The sequence below is a fragment of the Trematomus bernacchii genome, unplaced genomic scaffold (assembly GCF_902827165.1).
Source record: "Trematomus bernacchii unplaced genomic scaffold, fTreBer1.1, whole genome shotgun sequence".
NCBI lineage: Eukaryota > Metazoa > Chordata > Actinopteri > Perciformes > Nototheniidae > Trematomus > Trematomus bernacchii.
In genome coordinates, this window is record NW_022987313.1 from 1,666,333 (window position 1) to 1,680,475 (window position 14,143).

A 14,143-nucleotide genomic window follows, 5' to 3' on the forward strand; every position below is an offset into this window, starting at 1 on the left:
TGTTTATTTGGCACTTTGACTAACGTTTCTACAACCAATACATCGATAACATGGCAACTCTCATAGAACCAATCTAAATTGATAAATAGTACCATTTGCATATTTGATTTAGTGGCGAACCTTACCTTTAAACTGAATCCAAGAAGACTTAGTGAATGTCCTCTTGTCCTCTTATCTGCATGATTTCAGGTTAAAGGAGTGTGTTGTTCCACTTTCTGCTCATGCTTCATTGTTTTCCAGCAATATTTGAGAATGCAGTGTTTGTCTGAACACTGTTGGTGTCCCTGCAGGATAGAAACATGCATACAGATCAGCTGATTGATCTCTGACACAGGTTGTAGTTTCAGGGTAATATCTGAATGATGGATTGAGGGACAAAGACAAAGTTTCCCTTGTTTCAGGAGCTGAGCAGAACATCTGTAAAGTGTTGCTCTTAATGCTTCAACACACTGATAATGCAAAGGTCAGAGCTGCAGCATGTCATCACTATAGAGTAGAATAATGATGGATTTCAGGAGGAAGTAGGAGCAGAGGAGGCTGGAGGGATTTCTCCTGTGTGACTTTAGAGCAGATTAGGAGGAGGAAGAGATGTGATTCAGCAGAAAGAGGAGGATGTTCAGTACACAAAGTTCCTTTCTGAAGAGACGAGCTTCACGCCTACAGTGAAACAAACTCCCTTCTTATCAAGTCGCTGTTATTGAGTCTGTGAAAGTCTGAAAGTAAAAATCAATCAGTCCCTGAGAGTATTATTATGTTTTTCAGAGCAACTTGTTTTGAGCTTTTTCTCAAATTTGAAGTTTAACATTTTTCCTGCCACTGTTGGTCTTGTATGTATATGGCAATGTTCAGGGTTCTTACGGTCATTACAAACCTGGAAAAGTCATGGAAATTCAAAATGCAAATTCCAGGCCCTGGAAAAGTTATGGAAAACAATATTTTTCCCAAAGTTTTGGAAAAGTCATGGAACTGTAACTAAAGTTGCATCAAATATAATTTATATTTTAGCTAATCGCCGAAATAGTAATACTATAATGATAATACATACTGTATCGTATAGTAATGAAACGTAAAATGGCATTTAACTGTCGAGGTGTTTTGCTGGTGAGAGATTTTAGTTGCTTTAGCGTGTAGAAGCTAGTAAGCCGATTTCATTTGTTTTAGATAGGCACAACATGTTTCATATGCAGACCTTATTTTCCTGTTCCATGTTCAAATAAACCATTTTCAGTGGTACCGCTGAGAAAGAGTCATTTTTTTTGATCATGGAAAATTAGGTAAAGGTCATGGAGAAGTCATGGAAAATCATTGGTGAAAAAGTGTATGAACCCTGAATGTTTTTGTTGCCTTTGTAATGTTTGTGTTGTGCACACGTGAGCTATTCACTTCACAGGCTTTTCCAAGTGGGGGTAGAACATCTAAGACTGACATTTTTTTAAAGGATAGCGATGCATTCAACTTTGTTGTCATGCATCAAGGAATCTTACAAAACAATACATTTTGTTGAGAAACTCAGATTTATCACAGAGAATCTCCACAGAGCCTTTTGGTTTGTTAAATCCTGCCATGAGTGTGTTGGAGGATGTGATTCTACCAAATGGTTTTATTGAGTCATCCATGGCCTGAAACATGCATTTGGTTTTGTACCTTTTTAAAGGTGTTTGTTTTCTGCGTTAATTCAACAGTCAGCTGTGCCGAAATAATTGTAAACATGGCTGTAAGAGAGAGGTACCACGTGCAACAACTGTAACTGGCAGATAGTTGCAGTTATATGTATGCATCTTATCGAAAATGTCTTATGGGCATTTTGTGTCATAGCACAAGGTACAAATTCTGTAAGATAAAAATGAGTTGTCCCATAAAACTCAAACAAAGATGATTTATTTGTTTTCCTACTGAGGCTGCAGGAGAAGGACACAGTGAGAAGATCAGCCTCTCTCCACGTGTTGCAAGAGGTGGCTTTGCAGCAAAGTGTGTGTGTGTGTCGTCCTTTATTAGAGTGCTACGTATGGCCCCATTGTTGTCCTCGGGGAGTGATTTATTTGCGGCCGCTGTGTCGCTCGGGGAGCCCTCACTGGGCGCTGGGAGCCACTCCCTGCTGCTGTAAATGGTCGCCATGGAGACGGGGGTCTGCCGAGAAGTCTGCCGCCGCGGGCCACCGGCGGCGCTGTTGACGGCCGTTTGACCTCTGACCTCCACAAGTGACTCGGAGTCTCTCAGTGGGCTCAGATTAATCGCTGCTGTCAGGGAGAAAGCTGGTTCCTGCAGCGTGTAAACCGAGCAGCTCCTGAACGCCAGGCGCTGCGATCACTTGAATCCCACCGGAGCCACATGGGGTACAATAAACGCTGCCGTAATCATTTACTAAAATATTTGTTCTGTGTAAGGAAAACCAAACAAGTCGTATTATTGATTTATAGGTTTTTATTTTATCCTGAAATGCTTGAGGTGACCTGAGGAAAGTTGCTTATCTCATGAAACATTATTATTACAAAAAGATATTGTGCAAGGGGACGGGTGACAATATATCAGAATCATATTAAGTAAATGTATTTAATATAACCAAAGCACCTCGTGAAGATGACAATGTCCTTTAAATAGTAAGAAACGTATATATTTAGAAAGATATAATGGATGAATACAAATAATAATAACATTTGCAAATATTCCTTCTACATTTTTGCGGATCTTCTAAATCTACTGTGATTATTTTTGGAATATTTGGGGGTTTTAACCAACATTTAAAGACACCCTCTTGACCTCTTGGACCCCTAATGGCCTTTTTTCAAAGCTAACAATCAAAAGACGAATCAAGAAAATAACTGGCAGATGAATTAGTCATGAGAATTATCACTATTTGCAGTCCTAAAAACAGTTTCAGAGACTTCATGTGATGACTGGCCATGTTTTCAGACACTTTTGACCTTTTTTTATTCCAGTTACTACTTAGAGTATAAGTTAATTTGAACAAAAACATCTGACATTTGGCAAAGACTTAAACATTTGCCGCTTTTGGATGAACTTTTTATGGTTTACATAAAACCATGTAGTTATATCACAAGGTTACACGAATAAAACAACTTATCACAGCGTGTGCCTGAGATAAAGAGGGAGTCATTAACTTCTTTAAATGCAACAAAACCCTCCACTGAGTTAAAAAGCAAAGTACTTCTTTGTTTCTGTACTTCTGGTACAGGCAGTGAAAGTCAAATCAAACTGTATTTAGAGTTAAAATCAAAGAGGTGACCTGAATGACGGTGAATAGGAGACCATTTGCTTCCCCCCCCGAAAATCATTAACACATTCAGCATGTTAACAAAAGCCTCTAAAGAAACACAGTGACGTGTTTCACAGAGGACACACACGTGATCAGGCAGTAACCTGGGTCACTCGGCAACACTGCAGGAATAAAAGACTGCAAGGAAGTGAAAGAAGGAGAAAATGTGACGAAGTGGGAGAGGACTGAGCTGAGTAAAGTCTGCAGCGTGGGCTTGAATACTAAGATGATGTGATTTCCTGCTGAAGGTGGGCAGCTCGTCCCACAGGGAGGGATTACTACTTGAAATGCTCTCTTTCTTTTTGATAAAGTTCTCAGAATTTCTGCATACTAATTAAGGAAAGTTTCCTTCACTGAAATGTCAATAAATCCCCAAACTACGCAAGAGAGAGACGTGTTCCGTGAAGGACTTTTGCCGCTGTTATTTCCCCCATTTCTCTAATGATATTAAAAAAGGTTAAACTCTAATTATATAATAAATGAAATGGAAAAGGGAAAACAGTGTGAAAGGGGTCGCTCTCAGTGATGAATCTACAGGGAACTATAAGCTGCAAGTGAAACTTCTCTCTGCTTTTTGTAGATTTTTCCTTTTTATCTTTCTATGGCTTCACTTTGACCGTTTTTGTTCCCTTTTACCACTCTAATAGAGATACATTTGGCTGCTTCAGGCCACTGTTTTACAAAAGAAAAAGCTCTTAATAACTGTGAAATGACTTTGTAACGTTAACGCAGTATTTCTACTATTCACGTGTCAATTTTCTCGACGAAATATGGCGGTGTTTAGCTTGTGTTAGCTTTATAGAGTTCTCTCTCATAGCATTATAAATCTTTTTGCAGTATCTTTTCACGTCTACTTTCACACTCAATTACAAAAAAATAGACCCCCAATCATTTATTGTCTTATTGTACATGAAAAAAGCACGACCTCAGCTGCTTTTTTTGTGTTTTCTGTGGACGTCTCACCAATTTGAAGATGCCCTATTATGCCTTTTTGGTGTTTCCCCTTTCCTGCATTGTGTTATATAGGATTTGTGCTTGTACATGGTCCTGAAGTCAATTATTTGTTGACTTCTGTACCATGGTGACATCACTATGTAACACCCACTCTTCTATTGGCTAGTGTTCCAACACATTATACATGATAGGCTAAGGGGTGGGACATCTCAAAGCTGTTGACCAATCCGAACAGAGCCAGCTAACCACTCAGAGCAGACTGGGCTCTGGTTTCAGACAGAGGGTGAAAAGAGGTGCTGCACCACAGGCAGTATGAGAAAAAGAAAGAGCTTTTTAAACATTAAAGCGTGGAGACATGTCACAGTATAGACACAAAATACAAATATGAACCTGAAAATTAGCACAATATGTCCTCTTTAAATGCTGTCTAGAGGTGAGGTTGTCCAACAATTGAATGTATGCATTTGCTACCTCAAATGTGAAGTGTGTGAATCTCCTTTAACGCTTTACTAATGACCTATGACCTCTTAATGATGGATATAAATAGGGACATTTAAAACAGAACTGTTTTATAATGTAGCCCCATTGTCACCTCATGCACAGCCTGCAGTGTGGATACTCTCGAGCAGAGGATTGTTGTTGAGCAGAATTCAGAGTTCTTCCTCAGTTGGGACCAATGAACAATAAGGATGAAGCAGATTATATAACAACTGTAGAAGAGCTTTTATGGCTCTTGCTTCCTCGATGGACCATTTTGTTTCCATGGTACCTGGAAAGATGGAGGTGTTTAGTGTGTTTCCCACTCGGTACCCACCAGGACCCTCATTCATAACGGCAGCACTTAACAGATGCTTGTGGGAAGTCGCTGGTCATGGTAACGGCTGTTGCTATGCCACCATGGAGCGCCAGTTTGAAGCTAGTTCGAGAAAAAATGAGTTCCTCAGTACTCTCTGGATACACACTGTGTGTACTTTGACACACAAGAGCATTAGTATGTTTCAATATTATTTTTATGGACCCACTTTTATTCATAATATTGTGAAAGGCAAGTTCGTTTATATAGCTCATTTCAACAAGGCACTTAAAAGCCAAGACCCTACAAAATAACAAGCTAACATTGAATAATACAGGTATTAAATACAAGAAAGGCATGGACAAACTGTTTGCACAGTCGGAACAAGAGTGTTTAATTATGCTTTGTAGAATTTTCCTTAATTGGAATAAATGGTTTCAACCAACCCAAAAGCCATAACCCATAAAACACAGGAGGTTCAATGTATACTTTTGACAAAAAATAAAACGTGTATTTGAGAAAACTCAAAACAATATAAATGATAAAAAAAAATATGTTAATGGAGGTACAACTGTCAAAAGGTTTTCATAATTTAACTATAAATAAAAATGGTTTGATTTTCTTTTTTCTTGCCTTTATTCAAATTTATTTATTTTTATTTATTTAATTGTTTCAAATCATATATATTTTTTAAGGTATTTGTTGGGCTATAGAATGTCGGTTTTCTGAGCTATCCGCCGTCCCAAATCATATCATTATTATATAATTTGTTGTTCATATTTTAGTGTATTTTCCCGAATGTGGTCCTTTCATGTCCTTTTGTTCCTAGTTCCCCTCCTGTGAAGAAACCTAATTTCTTATTAAGTTTTGTGACGGTCATTGTAGTATGAATGCAGAACAGAGATATCATGTAGCATATTGGAACTTCAAAGAAGAGAACAGAAAAGGGTCCAGGAAACGTTCTCCTAATTTACGGCTCATGAAGTTGGAAACATCAAAGCTGCAATTAGTTCTATTACACGCTTCTTGTTTTTACTTTAAAACCCTTCTTTTTGAGACCTTAGTTCACTTCAAGGTCCACTCAATGAAACATGTTCAGTGTTCTTTGTTTCATTTTCCTTTATGCTAAATGAAAGTAGAGATTAACGCAGTTTTTTTTTAGGTTTAAAGGGTGATTTCACGTCAGAGTCAGAGCGGTGGCGGTTACATTTAAGGCAAAGCGTGTATGTCTGTAATTTAAGCATCATGTCAAATCATGTCATTTAAGAACTGAAGTGCATCCCAGATCAATTTTTTCAACGAGTTTATTTTGGAAAATCAAGTGTGACTTTGTCGCCACGAGGTCTGGCTTTGTAGTGACGTGTGTGTGTGTGTGTGTTTGTGTGTGTGTAAGATCATACCCCTGTTAACCCTTTGATCTCTCTGACTCAGAGTGTGTGTGTAGATCTGTGTTAATAGCGCGTGATCCTCCCTATTTGTGTGATTAGTGGTGTGTAACACTGTGATCCTCCCCTCTGGTCACGCCACCGGCCTTTGATGACACAGACACACAAACACCGCTTTATGACACATTACGATACTTTCTAAAAAAACACATTTTTTTCTATATTAAGCATTCGTTCATCAGAAAGCTGCTTCACATGCCTTATTTGTCATACTATCTCTGATTAATTACTGTGTGTGTGAGAGTGTTTAGCCCACAGCCGTTAAGAGCCACCCATCTCAATAAATGCCTAATCTCTGTTCACAAGACCAGTCACGGTCCCCAAAATATCTGTGGAGGATGAACCCAGAGCGCAGCCGGGCGCTAAATGACCCAGAAACCCCTCCATGTGGAGAACTGTCAGCGCTCCCATCAAACAGACACGCATGGGTTAGCGGGTTATTAAATATGGCCCTGTGTGTGTGTGTGTAATTTAGAGAGTCATGCATAAAGAAAGTGATGGAAATCCCCTCAGAATTAGGGTGACATTGTAAGGGCGTGGAGTTCAAATGAAAGTCCCTGATTTCCTTAATCAGCCTCTTTGGCACTAAAAATAAAACCACACTGGTTATTGAGCAGATCTGTGACTGAGAACATGTGATTACACTTGGCTGTTTTTTAAAATACGCTCATTTGCTGAGTTGAGAAGATTGTAAAAATGTATTCCACTTTCAAGTCCGTGCTTTGGTTATAAACTAGGAGCATGGAGGCGCGTAGCTAAGCATAAAGACACACGATTGTATAACAGTTGTTGGATTAAGCTTTTCGACTTTCACATGTTTAAGGTCTTTGGCGGGAACCGATTTATATATCTGGCTTTCTGTAAACTTGGTTTTTGCACCTTTTTATTGATAATATATAAAAACAACATAATTTTCACACTATATGTGTTTGAACTCTTTCTCTCTTTATACTGAACTGGATAAATTAAGTTCTTGCTAATCTTTTTTCTTGAGGAAAAGCTTCTGTGCAGCATCTACAGCTGTAGTGCAGGGTGCCAGATATGTTTGTTCAGAACAGATTTGGTTTTGGTCTGTGGAATACCAAATGAATCACTTTTTGCAAATTGAGGATTTTGTTCACCTGACAAAACATGATGCATGAAATATTTAAAATCTACTGGAAAAAGAAATTCCTAGCAGGTTTGGCTTTGTATTGAACATACTTCAACGACTAATAGAAAGTCACACCCTGTTTTATTCTATATAAGCGCACACACACCAATGATGGAAAGCAGACGTCACCGGTGGTCCGGCAGTAATCACAGGGTTGGTGGTACTCCCACTACTACTTCTTCTTCCTGTAATGATCAATGACGCAACACGGTGTGTTCTGTCCTTTTAAAGGTGATTAGGTCAGTAGAGGTTAATGAAAGGGTCGATAGAGAGTCGATAGTATATACATTTTAAGTAGCAGAAAGCATGGCATGGCACTGTGTGTGTTACGTTTTTCATACATTGTCATCTATATAATCCTGTCCTTTGTAAATCTGCAGTACCAGGTACTGTGTGTGTGTGTTTCTGGGGTTTGTGTGGTGAATGGGGTCAGTGCTGGATGGACTGGCCAGAGGAGAAGAAAAACACAATCAGTCCTTTTGGCTGAATCTGCGTCCCCTCCTGCCAAGCTGCACACCGGCCCACAATGCACTGCAGCCTGAATGGACACAACTCTTTTAATTGTGAGAGAGTTCTGTGTGTGAGTGTGCATTGTGTGTGTGTGTGTGTGTATCTCTGTATACTTGTGTGCATTGTGTGTGTCAGGTCTGGGAAAGTATGAGTGGGCACCACAGTTGTGTGTGTGTGTGGGTTTTTGTGATTATGCATGATTTAATTATGCTAAAGAACTGTGTGTGTGTGCGTGCATGCGTGTGTGTGTGTGTGTGTGTCAGAGGATCCAGTCCCCAGCTGGAAAATCGAGTTGGAAGCTGAGATTATTATCATCATTTATTTACATCCGAGCTCATCGCAGAACTAATTTCATTCAACCCCCAGTTTGCAGATTATTCCTCCTCTCCATCCCATCTTTCCGGTTCCTCATGTTATTGATTGGATTATTCTATGCATAATGCAATTATTCACTTACATCAGTTTATCCATGCACAGCTGAAAACACAAACAGTGATGGAAAGAAGAAGTGGATTCAAAAGACAAACACATAAAGTCACGAGGAGCAAAAACAATGAGAGGCTTGTAGAGTGTCTTACCTCGACGCTAACGAGCTAATCTACAACAAATGTAAAGAAAATACAAACACAGCAATGTAAACAAGATGTTTATAAGATCTATAATATGATGTGTGGTTATATGAATATGAAAAGGGCTCTAATGCAGGAAATGAGATCATGGGGGAAGTGAATGTGGTAGAGAGGGAGAGTGTCTTGACTTAATACACAGCAGCAGCAGCTACTGGTTTTATAATGAAATCTCTGAGACTCAGAATTTGAAATATTAATTAATATTTGTAATACTAATAAAAAAGGGTTGTTTTATTTGAAGCTCACACAGTTTGGTTCAGCTTTTTTGTGATTGCTGATTTAGATAATAATAATTTGTAATGAGATTATAGTGTTTATTTATTCCTGATAAAGATGATTCCCATCAAAAAGTGTTAATGTAAAGATGTGGATTTTCCTGAGTAACCAGCACAGTGTTTTTCGAGAATAATGTTGCTGATAAGTTTTTCGAGGTAACATTTTGATAATAGCTAAGACGAAAAAATACGGAAGAAAGGAAAAGTCAGACTGGAGTTGTCATTATTTAATGTTAAGGTAAACTGAATGAATGACAAATGTCTCATCAAAACGCCAGACTGGTAGAATAGATTTAATTTAACCAGATATCAAACACACTAGGTGATGAACAATCATAACTGGTCGCAAAAATACGAAACTAACTCCAGAGAGTTGGTTAACTGGAAGCTAAATGCTAACGTCAGCATGCTAACATGATCACATTAACAATGCTATAGCATAATGAGGATGTTATTGAACTCCAAATCAAATACAAGTGGAGAAATTACAATATCCCCCAAATTAGAGGGCGTCACCCTCTAGGAAACATGAACATTTGTCCCAAAATGCAAGTCAACCTTTCCAAAATTAAACAAGATAAATCAGCCTGAACCAGCATAGTAAAAAATATTCTTATCTAACCCATTTAAACCTAATTTTTCTTCTTAATGATGATTAAAACCCCACTTATGTTCACCCTGACCTTTGACCCCTCCTCACTATTGACCGCTGGTTATTCTGATGACCAAAAATGTATTCTTGTAGTGCAGTTAATGAAGTAGCATTATCTAAGCCTGAACCCCATTTAACAATACTTTCAAAAATCCATTCCAACCATATAACAGAGGGAAAAGCATTTAACTTGATGAATGACTATAATGATGAAATACATTTAAATTTGCCGGTTGATGGACGGATCGATCAATTGACATTCATAATTTTCCCCTCTGTAAATATTAAATATTTGGGGGTTTAGCTTGTGATAACATCACCTGGGTCCCTCCTGCTCTGAGTAGTTTATCTGACAATGAATGAAGGTGAATTATTGTGTTGTCTTGATTACATTACATTACATTACATGTTACTTGTTAGACGCTTTTATCCAAAGGGACATACTCAATACTGTGGGCAATCCCCACAGGAGCAATTTGGGGTGAAGTGTCTTGCCCAGGGACACAACGACATGCTGACTGCAGTGGGGTTTGAACCTGAGCTCCCCTGATCCGAACACCAACGCACTAGTCCACTGCGCCACACGCCTCCCAGTGATTATTGATCGATGTGTCATTGGAGTCACATGTAGGTCAACTCTTATAAATGGGCGGTTGGATTTACCTTCTTTTTCTACCTCCATTTTTTCTTCCATGACACTTCCTTTCTCCTCTAACATTTTCTACGACATAAACTAAGTCAGTAAATACGCCATATGTCTGGAGCCTCTATGTGTCGTTAAAACGGTTCGCTAATGAGTAACTAAATGAGACTAAACTTCATCACTCCGGACATTAGCCTTTATCTTAGCGGTGGTGACGTGAAGTCATGTGACTGTGTTGTAGTTCCTTTACAGGTTAACGTTACCATTTCCCTTGAGTTTATCCTTATATTTGGGTATAATAGGGGTGTGTTTGCCTCCAATCTTATTTTGTGCAGTGTTTTAAAATCCAATAGAAAAATGATATTGCTTTCGTGGGATGATAACTTCTGGGTCAGTCAAAAGCGTCATCAATGCTTCTCAGTATATAAAACATTTAAAAGTGGTAGGGCTTTTAAAAGTGGTGTCATAGTGCAGAAACCTGCAAAATATACTCCTCATAACCTCCCTCCTTACCTCCTTCTGTGCTGCTCTTTATGATTAAACCCTCCACCTCTCTTTTCTGGTGCCATGTTTCTCTCCCTGTGCCCCGAGTCCATCTTATTATTCCCTCACTTGCTCTTTTGTACCCTGAATCCCTGAGCTCTCCTTCTCCTCTTCACCCTTTCCTCCACCTCTCTGCCTGTTTGCTCACCTCCCTCCCTCCTTCCTCCCCCTTTCTTTCTCACCAGTGTCCGGGTCAGGACCCAGGGGAGCTCGGTCGGATAGTCTCTCACATGAACGTGGACCCTGAATAGTTTTTTCTCAGCGGGGAGCGATTCGCCCTCCTGGCTTGGATTTTTTTTCTAATGAGCTCTGAGGAAGGAGGGGCTAGTGTTGGGGTCGGAAAGATGCCACATTCTCTGTTACCCATCCCCCCTGGTTAAAGCAGATTAATTAAAAGCTCACTCGCGGTTTCTCTCTTATCAGTGCGAGTTGAGCGTTTACTGTAAGCCTCGGGGGAGGGCTCAGCGCGGGGCCGGGTGGGCAGGGGGGGGAGGGGGGAGCCTCCGGGAACGAGGCTAATTCCAGCCGGTGGGACGCAGGGAAGACTGCTTAGGAATTACCGCCGGTGGATCGTTCATCGCTGATTATCTCTGCGACTGTCTAGAAAGAGATGGTGCTCACAGACAGTCTCTCGGCCTGTCAGTCACAGTTTTGGGTGTAATTTAACATTCACAGTGTTCATTTTATCCTCCAGCGGGTCGCCTGAAGCCAAAAGGACTCCAAGAGCAGCCGTAGTAATCGAAATGAAATCCTCAACCTTTATTGTGTCAACAGTAAATCCTGTAATAAAGAGTGTAATGAATATATATATGAATGTAATGTAATACAGGTTACAAAGAGCCCTCCTGAATGTTAATTACATCCAGCTAAGCCTTCCATGCAGATGGCTAGTCAGCAATAACTGTTGTACTCAATGACCATTAATAGTACAAGGATTATAAATTATTATTATTATTAAGTTTTCAAATGTTCTTGCCCTGAAGCCTGCTGTGATACCCACTTTGCTGTTCATTTTTGGAACTATGTCATTCATAACCAGCCTATAACCCTGATTACTTTTTTTGATATTCTGAATTTTCATGTGGTGCCAACAGAAAGTCGACATGTTTTTAGACCATCAGCAGAGTTGGGTGTAACGCGTTACAAAGTTACAAAGTAACGCGTTACTGTAATAATATTACTTTTGTCGGTAACGGAGTAGTGTAACGCGTTACTTTTATAATTCAGTAATCACACTACAGTTACTAACATTGCCCCGACACGCGTTACTTCGTTACTTTTATAAAATCAGTCATCACACTGACAGACAAGAGGGGTTTCCGCCGCAGGTTTATATGTATGTAATCTGCGCTACTTGCGCGTCCACATCTCCACGTGCAGTGCTGCATAAACATGGCTGAGTCAGCGATAACTTTCGAGGGGTGGAGGTATGCCCATTATTTTGAGTTCGTCCGAAGAATAGACAGGAATGTGACGGTGAGGTGCAAACTGTGTCCAGGCCAGAAGCTGTTATCCACTGCTGCAAACACCACGTCAAACCTCAACAAACACCTGCAAAGAACACATGCTAAGGTGAAGCTAATAGCTAAGGACCCCCGAACCCAGAGTGAGGATGTTGTGAGTGCGCCGCCGCCGACTCCGAAGCAGCAAAAATTACCGGTAACCAAAGCAGAGATGGACAGGCTTGTAGCATCCTTCATAGTAGAGAAAATGTTGCCCATTTGCACAGTGGAATCACCATCGCATCGTTCAGAGATATACTGCGCAAAATACAGATAGCAGGAGACAGAGGACAGCCATAGTCAGAGCTATCTGGATCAGTCTTATGCGACAATGGAAACTGAACTAAAGCGAACATTTGAAACTTTAGCAGTCTGCGTGATCTGCCTGTAGGGAGGGGCGGGCCGGCCCTGCGAGTAAAGTAACGAGTTACTTTATGTAGAGAGTAACGAAGTAGTGTAATATATTACTTTTTTTTTAAAGTAATATGTAATATGTAATATATTACTTTTTTTTAGTAACGACCCCATCTCTGACCATCAGTAACTCATTTGTCGTTCATTTATTGTTAAATAACTGCAAAACAAAAAGCCTTCCCTTCATCTTCAGCTGTAGTTTCATGTTTAATGAGCGCCTATTGTTATATTAAAATGCTAGACTAACATGGTAAACAGGGTAAACATTAAACCTGCAACATGTTAGCATTGTCATGTTGAGCGTGTTAAATGTAGCCTTTGGCGTAAAGCACTTCTGTGCCTGAGTGATGCCTCACAGAGCTGTTAGCATGACAACACTGCTAGTCGGGTTATTATCTAGAGAAATGAGTGAATCAGTGAGGACACATCTTCGGTTGCAGACTGATTCTGTTATGACAGCGCTTTGTCCACTTAAATCTATGAAAAATAAAATGTCCCATTTCTCTGTGTGGTATTTGAAGCTAATGTAATGTCGCAGGATTCTTGCTGTTATGATTTGTATAGTCATCATCGAATGAACTTATTATGAATAGCTTTTGTTTTAAGTGTCAGATTTCTCGTGCTGCAGCACCTCTTTTCACCCTCTGTCTGAAACCAGAGCCTAGTCTGCTCTGATTGGTTAGCTGACCACCTCTGTTATAATTGGTCATGCACAAAAACCTATATAACAAACTACAGGAAAGGCAAAACCCCTAAAAGCACTCTGTTGTTAATGATATATTTAACAATAAAGTGAAATCTGAACTGTCTGCACATTAAAATCGTCTCCTAATGTCTGTAAAAGATTATGTGTGGAAATGTATACACTCTGAGAGGTTCATAAAACCTACACATTTATTGAGTTGTTGACTAGTATTTCAGACTGATCTTCAATGTTATTAATGGTCTTCATTTTCTACAGCAACATGACTCCAAGGTCATGAAGCCCGGCCGTTAGTTTTAGTGTGCGGTGTTTCTATCACTGCTTAAACATCCACACCTCCCTCTGTTCACAGTAGAGTTGGAGGGATTAACACCTTAAGTACATGCCTCTCTGCTGCTGCTCCGTGCAGGCATCACAGTGATGGTTAATTCAGAATAATTACCCTTAAAACTGTCCTGTGTTTTACCACATGTGTGATTTACTCATTAACAGTGAATAGTAAGAAGAGAAGCAAAAGTAGAGCCAACTCATAGTTCTCTCCTACATGCTAGTACATTTGCAACATGTTCAAACTATCAGTGTTGATATGGTAATTTTAGCACTAGAATGACTTAGTATCTGATGGCGACTGCATCAGCTAGTGTTACCCACAC

At 39.7% G+C, this 14,143-nt stretch overlaps 1 protein-coding gene across 1 annotated transcript in view; it reads left to right on the forward strand.

Moving 5' to 3' along the window:
- Positions 1-14,143, forward strand: part of LOC117476312 (transcription factor IIIB 90 kDa subunit-like) — a 109,621-nt gene that overhangs the window by 78,267 nt on the left and 17,211 nt on the right. The window lies entirely within an intron of this gene.